Genomic DNA, 9608 nt, shown 5'->3' with positions numbered 1-9608 from the left:
TCCTTCCTTCCTTCCTTCCTTCCTTCCTTCCTTCCTTCCTTCCTTCCTTCCTTCCTTCCTTCCTTCCTTCTTTCTTTCCTTATGGGAGGGCTATTATGCAGAAGATGAATTAGGGTATTTTTTCTTTTTGACTCCAGAGGACAGACTAGAAATATGGAGTGGAAATTGAAAAAAAATGAAAATTTAGATTTGATATTAGAAATGATTTCTTAGCAGTTAGAAATACCCCATAGTAGAATTCTCTGCCTTGGAAAGTAGTGGTTTCCTTCTCTTTGGAGATCTTTAAGCAGAGGCTGTGTAATGATTTTTAGTTATAGGCATAAATAAAAGATGGATTAGGTTTGCCTAAGTGAGCCCCTCTGGGGCAGGACCATCATTGGTAATGTTGGCTCCAGGCTCCATTGGTAGCCCTAGCCCATGCCCTTTTCCTAGCTGTGTTTATAGCTTATTTTAAAGAAGGGATTCTTGTTGAGTTATAAATTTGACCAGATGGCCTCTGAGGTCCCTTTCCAGCTCTTCTTGGATTCTTTGAATGTCTATGCCTTTGATGAAATGAGTAAAGCAAGAGTTCCCAAAGGCATAGTGAGGTTGACTAGGAGATGGGTGAACCAGGTTGGATGGAGAAGAAGGAGGGACAGAATAGCGATGAAACTTCAGGAAAAGGAAATATGACCCAACATTGGACCTAGGAAAGTAGAATTGGATGATAGGATTTGGGAATTGGTATGACTTGAATAAGATTCTTGGGAGATATTCTATTGAAAAAAGGCTTACCAAATAAATTGGTACCAGATATTGAATTAGGATGGGGCCATTGATACTTTGGTCCTCTGGAGGGCTTTCTTGAGATTTTTTCAGCATGGTTTCTACTCTAATAGTCTGTTTCACCAATTACTTCTCCCTCTTTTCCTCTCCCCTTACCTCCTCCACTCACTGTATGTTCAAGACTTTTTTCATGCCTCTGGCCATGCTGTTCTCTCCAATGTAAATGTCTTCTTCCCTCCTTTTCATTTACTGTTAGACTACTGAGTAAGCCTCACAAGCCCATTCTGATTGGGATGTAGAATACGTGAAGTTGTAAAATAGGAAGTAAAGGTTGAGAGCCAAATCAAGGAAGACTTTAAATTCACAAATAGATTAAAAAATAACCCTTACGTTCAGTTTTAGATTTGATATTAAGTATTGATTCCAAGGCAGATGAATGGTAGGGTCACACAGCTAGGAAGTGTCTGAGGCCTGCCTCCTCCTGCCTCTAGGCCTGGCTTTGTATCCATTGAGCCATATAGTTGCCTCCACAAATAGGATTTTAAAAATTAATCAAATTTGCATGTTCTAAGGCAGTGGTTTCCAAACTTTTTTGGCCTTCCACCCCCTTTCCAGAAAAAATATTACTTAGCCCCCTGGGAACTAATCTTTTTTTATTTTAATAGCAATTAATAGGAAAGATAAATGCACCTGTGGCTATCACTGCCCTCCCCTGGATCGCTGCAGCACCCACCAGGGGGCAGTGGCGCCCACTTTGGGAATGACTGTTCTAAGGAAAGAGATGGACAGACTGTAGCCCAGTTCTATGATTCTACCAGAATTAGCATAATCTTCATCATCCTTTTATCCTTGTCCTTATTCATCATGCCATTATCATTGTCATCATCAACCAAATACAGCATGTTATAACACTGTAATAAATCTTTTCTTTTTCTTTTCTTTTTTTCTCCTTCCAGGAATACCTAAGAAAAAGCCAGCCCAGTCTCTTAAAATGTGGTATCTAAATCTCAAGTTATTTTGTTTTGATATATCTTAGAAGCCTTAAGTTTCCCACCAATGGACATATATGGCTCTTCCCTCTGTAGCTATGAGTCACGCCATACTTCTAGACTAGGAGAAATTGTTTTGTCAGCTTTGCCCTACATTGAACACCTGGTGAGAGCAGATGCTTGAGAGAGTGGAGAAGGGTGGGGAGAGAAAGCCACATCTTAGACCCAAGTTTTTGCATTTCCTCTCTCTGGTAGTAAGCAATAACCTCACTGCTTTGCTTCTTTTGTGGTAGAGTCTGGGCTCTGGTGACGATTCTAAAGATGCCCTTGTAGTCAGAAAAAAATAAAAAGAAAAACCACTGCTCAGTAATTCCAAGGGCTGGACTTTCCTTTTATCTTTCCAGAGGAGATGTCAGGTAAATGCTGATGTTGATAACTGGCATTGTTGCTTTAAATTTGCTAGATGTTCTCAAGTAGTTATAGCAGCCCTCTTTGTGGTGGCAAAGAACTGGAAACTGAAGGAATGCCCATCAATCGGGGAATGGCCAAACAAATTAGGGCATAGGGTTGTGACAGAATACTACTGTCTGGTAAGAAATGGCAAACACGTTAATTAAAAAAACCATAGAAAGACCTACATGAAAATATGAAAAGTGAAATGAGCAGAATCAAGAGAACACTGTATGCAGCAACAGAAATATTGTTTGAAGAATAACTTGTATACGTCCACCTCCAGGGAAGGAATTGATAAACAGAAAATAAGCAAGACAGTTATATATATATCTATATATACCTATATATATATATTTGGGTCAAATAATGTTTTTTTCTAGTGTGGAAAGGGGAGGGTACTTGAGAATTTTAATATGATAAACAAATAAATAAAATTTTAAAATAAAAAATTACAAAGCATTTTATATATGTTATCAAATTTAATCCTGACATTAATGCATTGAGGTAGGCTATTGTTCTCATTTTACAGAAGAAAAAATGGAGGTTCAGAGAGATGAAAGATGTGTCCATTGTTTTGTAACAGGGAGCCAAGTCTGACTAGCATTTTATTTTCTGAGTCATTATCTGTGGATCTCTTAGAACTTAATAACTTCCAACAAACAGTGGGTCCAGGGGCAGAGGGATGGCTCAGTGGATTGAGAGCCAGACCTAGAGAAGGGAGGTCTTGGGTTCAAATCTGGCCTCAGACACTTCTTAGCTGCATGTCTCTGGGCAAGTCACTTAACCCCCATTGCCTAGCCCTTACCGCTCTTCTGCTTTGGAACCAATACACAGCATTAATTCTAAGATGGAAGGTAAGGGGTTAAAAGAAATAGTGGATCCATCATTTAAGCAATTAGTTACCTACTATGGACCTAGCATTGTCCTAGGTAGTGTGAAGTAGGGAGTTAGCATTAGCCCTATTTTGTACATGGATAAATATAGTCACAGAGGAGGACAGATGATGGAGTGGAATATAGATACATGGATCAGATTCATGATTGAGAAATGGGATAAAACTATGGAGTCTAATTTTGCTTAATTTTTGACTTGACCCATGATTTCACTTGTGTAAGTTCCCAATGAGAGGCTCCTCCTACCAAAACCCATACTGCAACTTTTTTTTAACTCTTTATCTTCCAACTTAGAATCAATACTTCCCATTGGTTCTAAGGGAGAGTTGTGGTAAGCCCTAGGCAATGGGGATTCAGAGACTTGTCCAGGGCCACACAGTACTCTGGAATTTTTGTTTTTAGGGAATTGCCTAGAGGTCTTGAGCAGTTAGATTAAGTGATCTACCCAGGATCACATAGCTAATAGATGTTCCCCACCTCTTTAGGGATAATTAGCTGGACCATAGCCATTAAAATTTTTTTAATTCTTTAATGATTCAATTAGCTGGTTTATACCATATAAGGGAAGGAGAGAGCAAGCATTTATTTGTTCAGTTGCTCTTTAGTCATGTCCAACTCTTTGTGACTCCATTTGGGCATTTCTTAGCAAATATACTGGAGTGGCTTTCCATTTTCTTCTCCAGATGATTTTATCAAATGCTCACTATATGTTGGGCATCATGCTAAATGCTTAACCAATTTTATCTCTTCATATCACATATGTGTCATCATATAGGGTCATAAGGTCATGATTTAGATTTAGAAGAGATCTTAGAAGTCACTGAATCCAACTTCTTTATTTTACAGATGAGGAAAGTGATGCTTAGGGAGGTTAAGTGACTTGCCCAAGGATACACAATTAGTACTTATCTAAAGCAGAACTCAAATTCAGGTCTTCTTCCCTCTACGACCAATGGCCCAAATTTATCTATTTTCATTCTTATCTATTTATCTATTCTCTCTCTCTCTGTCTTTCTGCCTGTCTATCTGTCTGTCTATCTATCTATCTCTCTGATTCTTATTTTTATTTATCTATCTGCTTCTATCCATAGTTACATATAAAGCAGCAATATTGTCTCTATCACAAAGCATATGGAATTTGGAGTCAAAGCACCTGGGTTCAAATTCTGGATCTCTTATTTTTAATCCACATCACCCTGGAGGAGTTCTTAATCTCTGGTCCTCAATTTCTTTATTCATAAGATGAAAGAGTTAAATTAATAGCATGTAAGATTGCTTTTTTTTCTTGATCCTATGACCCATCTGTGTATCCTAATTATCTTTTAATTAAAAAATATTAAAACCCTTTCTTCTGTCTTAGAGTTGATATCAAATATCAGTTCCAAGGCAGAAAAGTGGTATAGGCTAGGCAATTGGGGTTAAGTGACTTGCCCAGGGTCACCCACCTAGGAAGTGTCTGAGATCAGATTTGAACCCCAATTCTCCTGACTGTAAGCCTCCTGGATCTCTATCCACTAAGCCACCAACCTTATATTTAGTTGATTAATTCCTGTTGCATTAATTCCTGATTTATGAGCCTGTATTTAACTGTTTTTTAATAACATTTAGAAAACAACAACTCAGTCATATTTGGCCAACTGTGTGCCTGTGCATGGTCTTGGTCTGCATTGAAATGATCTAACACATCACTAACAAAATAGAAATGTCCATTTCGTAAAGCCAGTAGCTACCTGCCTCTCTCCAATCCCACTCCAAACATTAGTGCCTAGAGATATCTCTCACCACGTAGCACAGTTGTAGGTGTCAAGGCCGGCACATTGTTTCCACTGTCACTTCTCTCTGAGGCTTGGGTGGCCTGAATACGGATCCCCAAAGGTAGGTCATTTCCATGGGATTTAGAATTACATTTTGGTCATCAAACAAAGTTTGTGGGTGGAATGAGATTTGGTACGTGGGAGTGGGAAAGAATGACTTGAGATGCATAGTGGATGCTTCTCAGAAAACTGGTCACTGACAATGAATCTTCCTTTACTGCAGAAAAAAACAAACTAGGTTCTCCTATTGACTCATCCTTGGACCATGAAGGAAGAGGGGATGCTTACGTGGAAGCCCCCCTTTGTTTCTGTCTGGACTCATGTAATTGACCTGGGTATTCTTCAAGTCTTAAAACTTCAAATAAGAGACTCAAGTACTTCTTATTTTACAAGGCTTACATTTTATCTAAGGGAAAAAAACACAAATTCTTACCTTCTCTTAGAATTGAAACTAAGTATTGATTCCAAAACAAGAGAATGGGAAGGGCTAGGATATTGGGGTTAGGTGACTTGCCCAACATCACATAGCTAGGAAGTATCTCAGGCCAGATTTGAACTCAGGATGTCTCATATCCAAACCTGGCTCTTTATCCACTGAGTCACTTAGATCCTCCTACATCTTGTCTCTCTTATCTTTCCTTCCAGCTCAGATATTTTATGATTCTGAATTAGCTATGACTGTTGCCTCGATATATTTTTTGTTAGAAATGGATATTCTCTAAGATATGTGATTCCCAGAAAAATTGAATGTTAGTGATTAGACTTTTTTATTTAAAAATATTCATATTTTAAAAAAATTCAACACTACTCTCCTTTCCCACCCAATAACCTCTCCCTCCACATACTTTAGAATTCTTTAGTATAATAAATAAAAACAGTTAAGAAAATAAAATAGTTTGACACCTGGGTCTAACATAATAATCAATAATCCATACCTGTAGTCTACCCCTTCTCTCCCAAATTGAGGGAAGCATGTTTTATGCTAAAATTTGGTTATGATTTAAAAATAGAAAAAAATTCATTTCAGGAATTCATTATTAACATGTTGATATTTTTGGAAACAAAGTTTTCTTTATCAAAGTGTTTAGCAGAATTACAGAGTCATTAGAGGAGAGAGAAGGCAAAAAAAATTGATGGTATTCAATATAAGTAGAATTTTGGAGCAGCTAGGAGGCTCAGAATAAAGCCTGAATATAGGAATTCCTGGATTAAAATCTGACCTCAGACATTTCAAGTATGACCCTGGACAAATCACTCAACCCCAACTGCCTTACTGCTCTTCTGACTTGGAATCCATACTTAGCATCAATTCTAAGACAGAAGGTAAGGGTTAAAAAAAAATGTAAGGAGATCAAGCCAACTACCAGAGTAAAACACTGCTTAATGATGATAAAAGAACAAATAATGTGTCCCAGAGTCCATTGTTATGGGACTTTCTCTTCATTGGTGAAGACTGATGCCCTCTACCTAGGAGAAGGGCAGGGCTGAATTGGAGACAGTGGGAGACTGGAGAGCTCCAATTTCTTCAGTTTCTTTGTATCTTTTAGTCTCTTCAGACTTCAAGCACTGCTGGTTTCTGGCTTCAAAATAGAAGACAGACTATATCAATCCCATTTCAGGTTGCTGATGGGAAAATAAAACTCCAGAAAGAAGTTGAAATGAGAGGAGTTAGCAATCTCTATTATGCCTCTATTTTCAGCTTTCCACTCTAGAGATTTTGGGGAATTTTCTCTTGGGTACAATCTGGGATTCTCTTGATTGAGCCAAATTACCACACTTCCAATGGAAGAGTTCCTGCTATCTGGGTTACTGTCAGGTATATATGCTATGCATACTTTCTCTTGTGTCTGTTATGCTATTCGACTTGAATAAATGGGTTTCTTTGCTATTTACTGTGTGTGTTCATTGTAGAAATGGTATTTGGTGGAAAGGGTGTCAAGTCTTGGATATAAAGCTTGAAGTCTCTCTTCCCCATTAAGAAACAGCATTTGGGAATTTACCTCGAGTGAGAAAACATATCCCCTGCCCCACTAATATTTATGGGAGCAGATAGATATAATTCCAGCCTGGTACCCCTTTCTCTGAGGAGAGCAGAGTGGCCAATTTCTGACTCTATAATCTCCTGCTTCCTTTCCTGGAAGGAATTTAAGTCTACCTGGAAGAAGAGTTGGGGGAGAAGAGACTAGAGATGGTTTTCTGCCTCTCTTCCACTCACACAACAATGCACCCTTGTTTCATCTTGGGGACAGCCCTTATTAATAGATAAATTCAATCCGCTGTTTAAAGCCATCTCTACCAAAAAGGGTAAAGGAAGAAAATTACTTTTGACTAATGGGAAGGGCTCAAGGAAGGCAGGCAAATATGGAGTGGAAAGTAGGCAGCAGTATAAAAGGGGATGAAAAATATTGAAAGGGAATATAGGAAGGAAATTTTACTTACTTCACAATTTGATCTTGGGTGGATCTGCTTCAAGCCCACTAAGATTTCTCCTGATGTCTTTGAGAATTTTTTTCCACAACAGAGAAAGAAAATAACGTGTATAATACCAGGTATTGTCAAGTTTGATGTTGCAGAAGCCGGAGTTCTGATCCCTGCTTTCAAGTTAGATAAGGAGGGACTAAGGAGCTTTAGAAAATTGCTAATGAGAATGTTAGATGCATGTTAAAAAATCACTTTAATTAGCTCTCAGTTATGAGATTTTTATCTGCTATGATAGCAACTCTCCAAGAAATAAGCCATTGGAACTACTGTCATCTGTACTTACAAGGAGAAGATTAGGTAAATACACACATTTCTCCCCTGTATATAGGGAAGAGCAAAAGTGTGGCAATTGAAAAGCTTTTGAATTAACAAAAATGAATACAACTTGGATATGGACAGAAATGGATTACTTGTGAAAATTTTTTATATCAAATATCTCTAATAAGATTCTGATAGCCAAGACATAGGCAATTAATAGAAAGAAATAAGACCAGAAAAATTCTCTAATAGTAAGAGGTCAAAGGATATAAGAATAGTTATCTAAGAGAAATATAACCATATGAAAGAATGCTCCTAATTATAAATAATAAGTGTTAAGGGGAGGGGAGGTGGCCAATGAGTCCAGTCCAGTCCTTATGAATGGCACAGTATATTTGCTGATATAATTCCCAAATGGACTTCAGAGTTATACTATAATCATAATTATATAATTATAATTAGCTATTCTTTCTGGTCTTCCTACTTCAAAAAGAACAGGAGCCTTTATACTGACTGCTGAGTCAGAACTGAGATTGTTTAGAAAAGACATTTAATTGGCCAGAGTATTTTCTATTTTCATTCTGTTTACAGCCGAGGGAATACATGCTATAAACCTCTGGGCAGGGAGTGATGCCTCAAGTCTTCATCTTCCTACCTGGGCCCACGTATGACCATGAAGTGTGGGCCTCTGTTCTTGGTCTTTTGCATTTATTCTTTCCTGCTCTTAGATAAAGGAATATTGGACCAGGCTGTTGCATTGTGAGCTTTAAGAGATCAGGAGATCCAGTAAACAGAAACCAAGGATCCAGAGTCTGTGACAAATTTTGTGGCTAGCCAGCTCAGCAGTGAGACTCTGACCAAACTTTGAGACCTAGCCCAACCTTGAAATAAACTCAAATGCTAGGTGATATTTTCTTGAGTAACTTCATTCATCAATCAAAAAGCATTTGGAAGGGAACTTAATGGGATGAATGCATGTAGCAATGGCTTTAAATTTGAGCCTACTTTCTTTCCAGAGGTGAGGCAGTGGAGAGGAACATGTGTTTCAGTACACGGGAATGGTTTATTACTTCTATTCTTGCTATATCTTCTCAATAAATATCCCTCTGTAAAAACTAATTGATGACAACTGGCTAAATGAAATGGAGATATTAATTACAAGCAATTAACATTGAGAAGAACACACTGTAGTGGGAGCTGAATCCAGGAGCATTGAAGAAATCTCCCTAATTCCTCAAGGGTACCCCTAGAATATGGAGAGAGGTGGGATATAGGCTTGTTCAGAGACCTACCTTGTCTATAAGTTGGGATAAAGATTCTCAGAACTTACAAGTATTCCATAAAAGAAATGCAAATCAAAACAATTCTGAGGCTTTCCCTTAGTGCTCATCAATCACCCTTCCATCCAGGGATATTGGATTCCTTACAGTTCTACGAACTAGATGATTTATTTCTCTACTCCAGGCATTTTCTGTGCCTGAAATGTTTTCCTTCCTCATCTCTGTATCATGGCTTCCTTCAAGTCCCAATTAAAATCCCATCTTTACAAGAAGTCTTTCCCAACCCTTCTTAGCTCTGGTGCCTTCTCTTTTTTAGATATTTCCCATTTATCTTTGTTATAGCTTTTCTGTACATATTTGTTTTCTTCATGTCTTGCCTGTTAACAGGGTTGGACTTTTGCTTCTTTTTGTATCCCCAGAACTTAGCACAGTGCCTAGTACATAGTAGATGCTTAATAAATACTTATTGATTGATTGACTTCCAGCAGTTTGACAAAGATGATGAAAGATAGGAATAATCACTGTTGGAGTGATTGTGAAAAGACACCTAACTGCCTCTGAAAATATACATATACAGTACACTTATATGCAATTCTCTCTCTCTCTCTCTCTCTCTCTCTCTCTCTCTCTCTCTCTCTCTCTCTCTCTCTCTCTCTCTCTCTCTCTCTCTCTCTC

Source organism: Gracilinanus agilis, chromosome 4 (assembly GCF_016433145.1).
Source record: "Gracilinanus agilis isolate LMUSP501 chromosome 4, AgileGrace, whole genome shotgun sequence".
Lineage (NCBI taxonomy): Eukaryota > Metazoa > Chordata > Mammalia > Didelphimorphia > Didelphidae > Gracilinanus > Gracilinanus agilis.
This window is presented reverse-complemented; position numbering follows the sequence as displayed.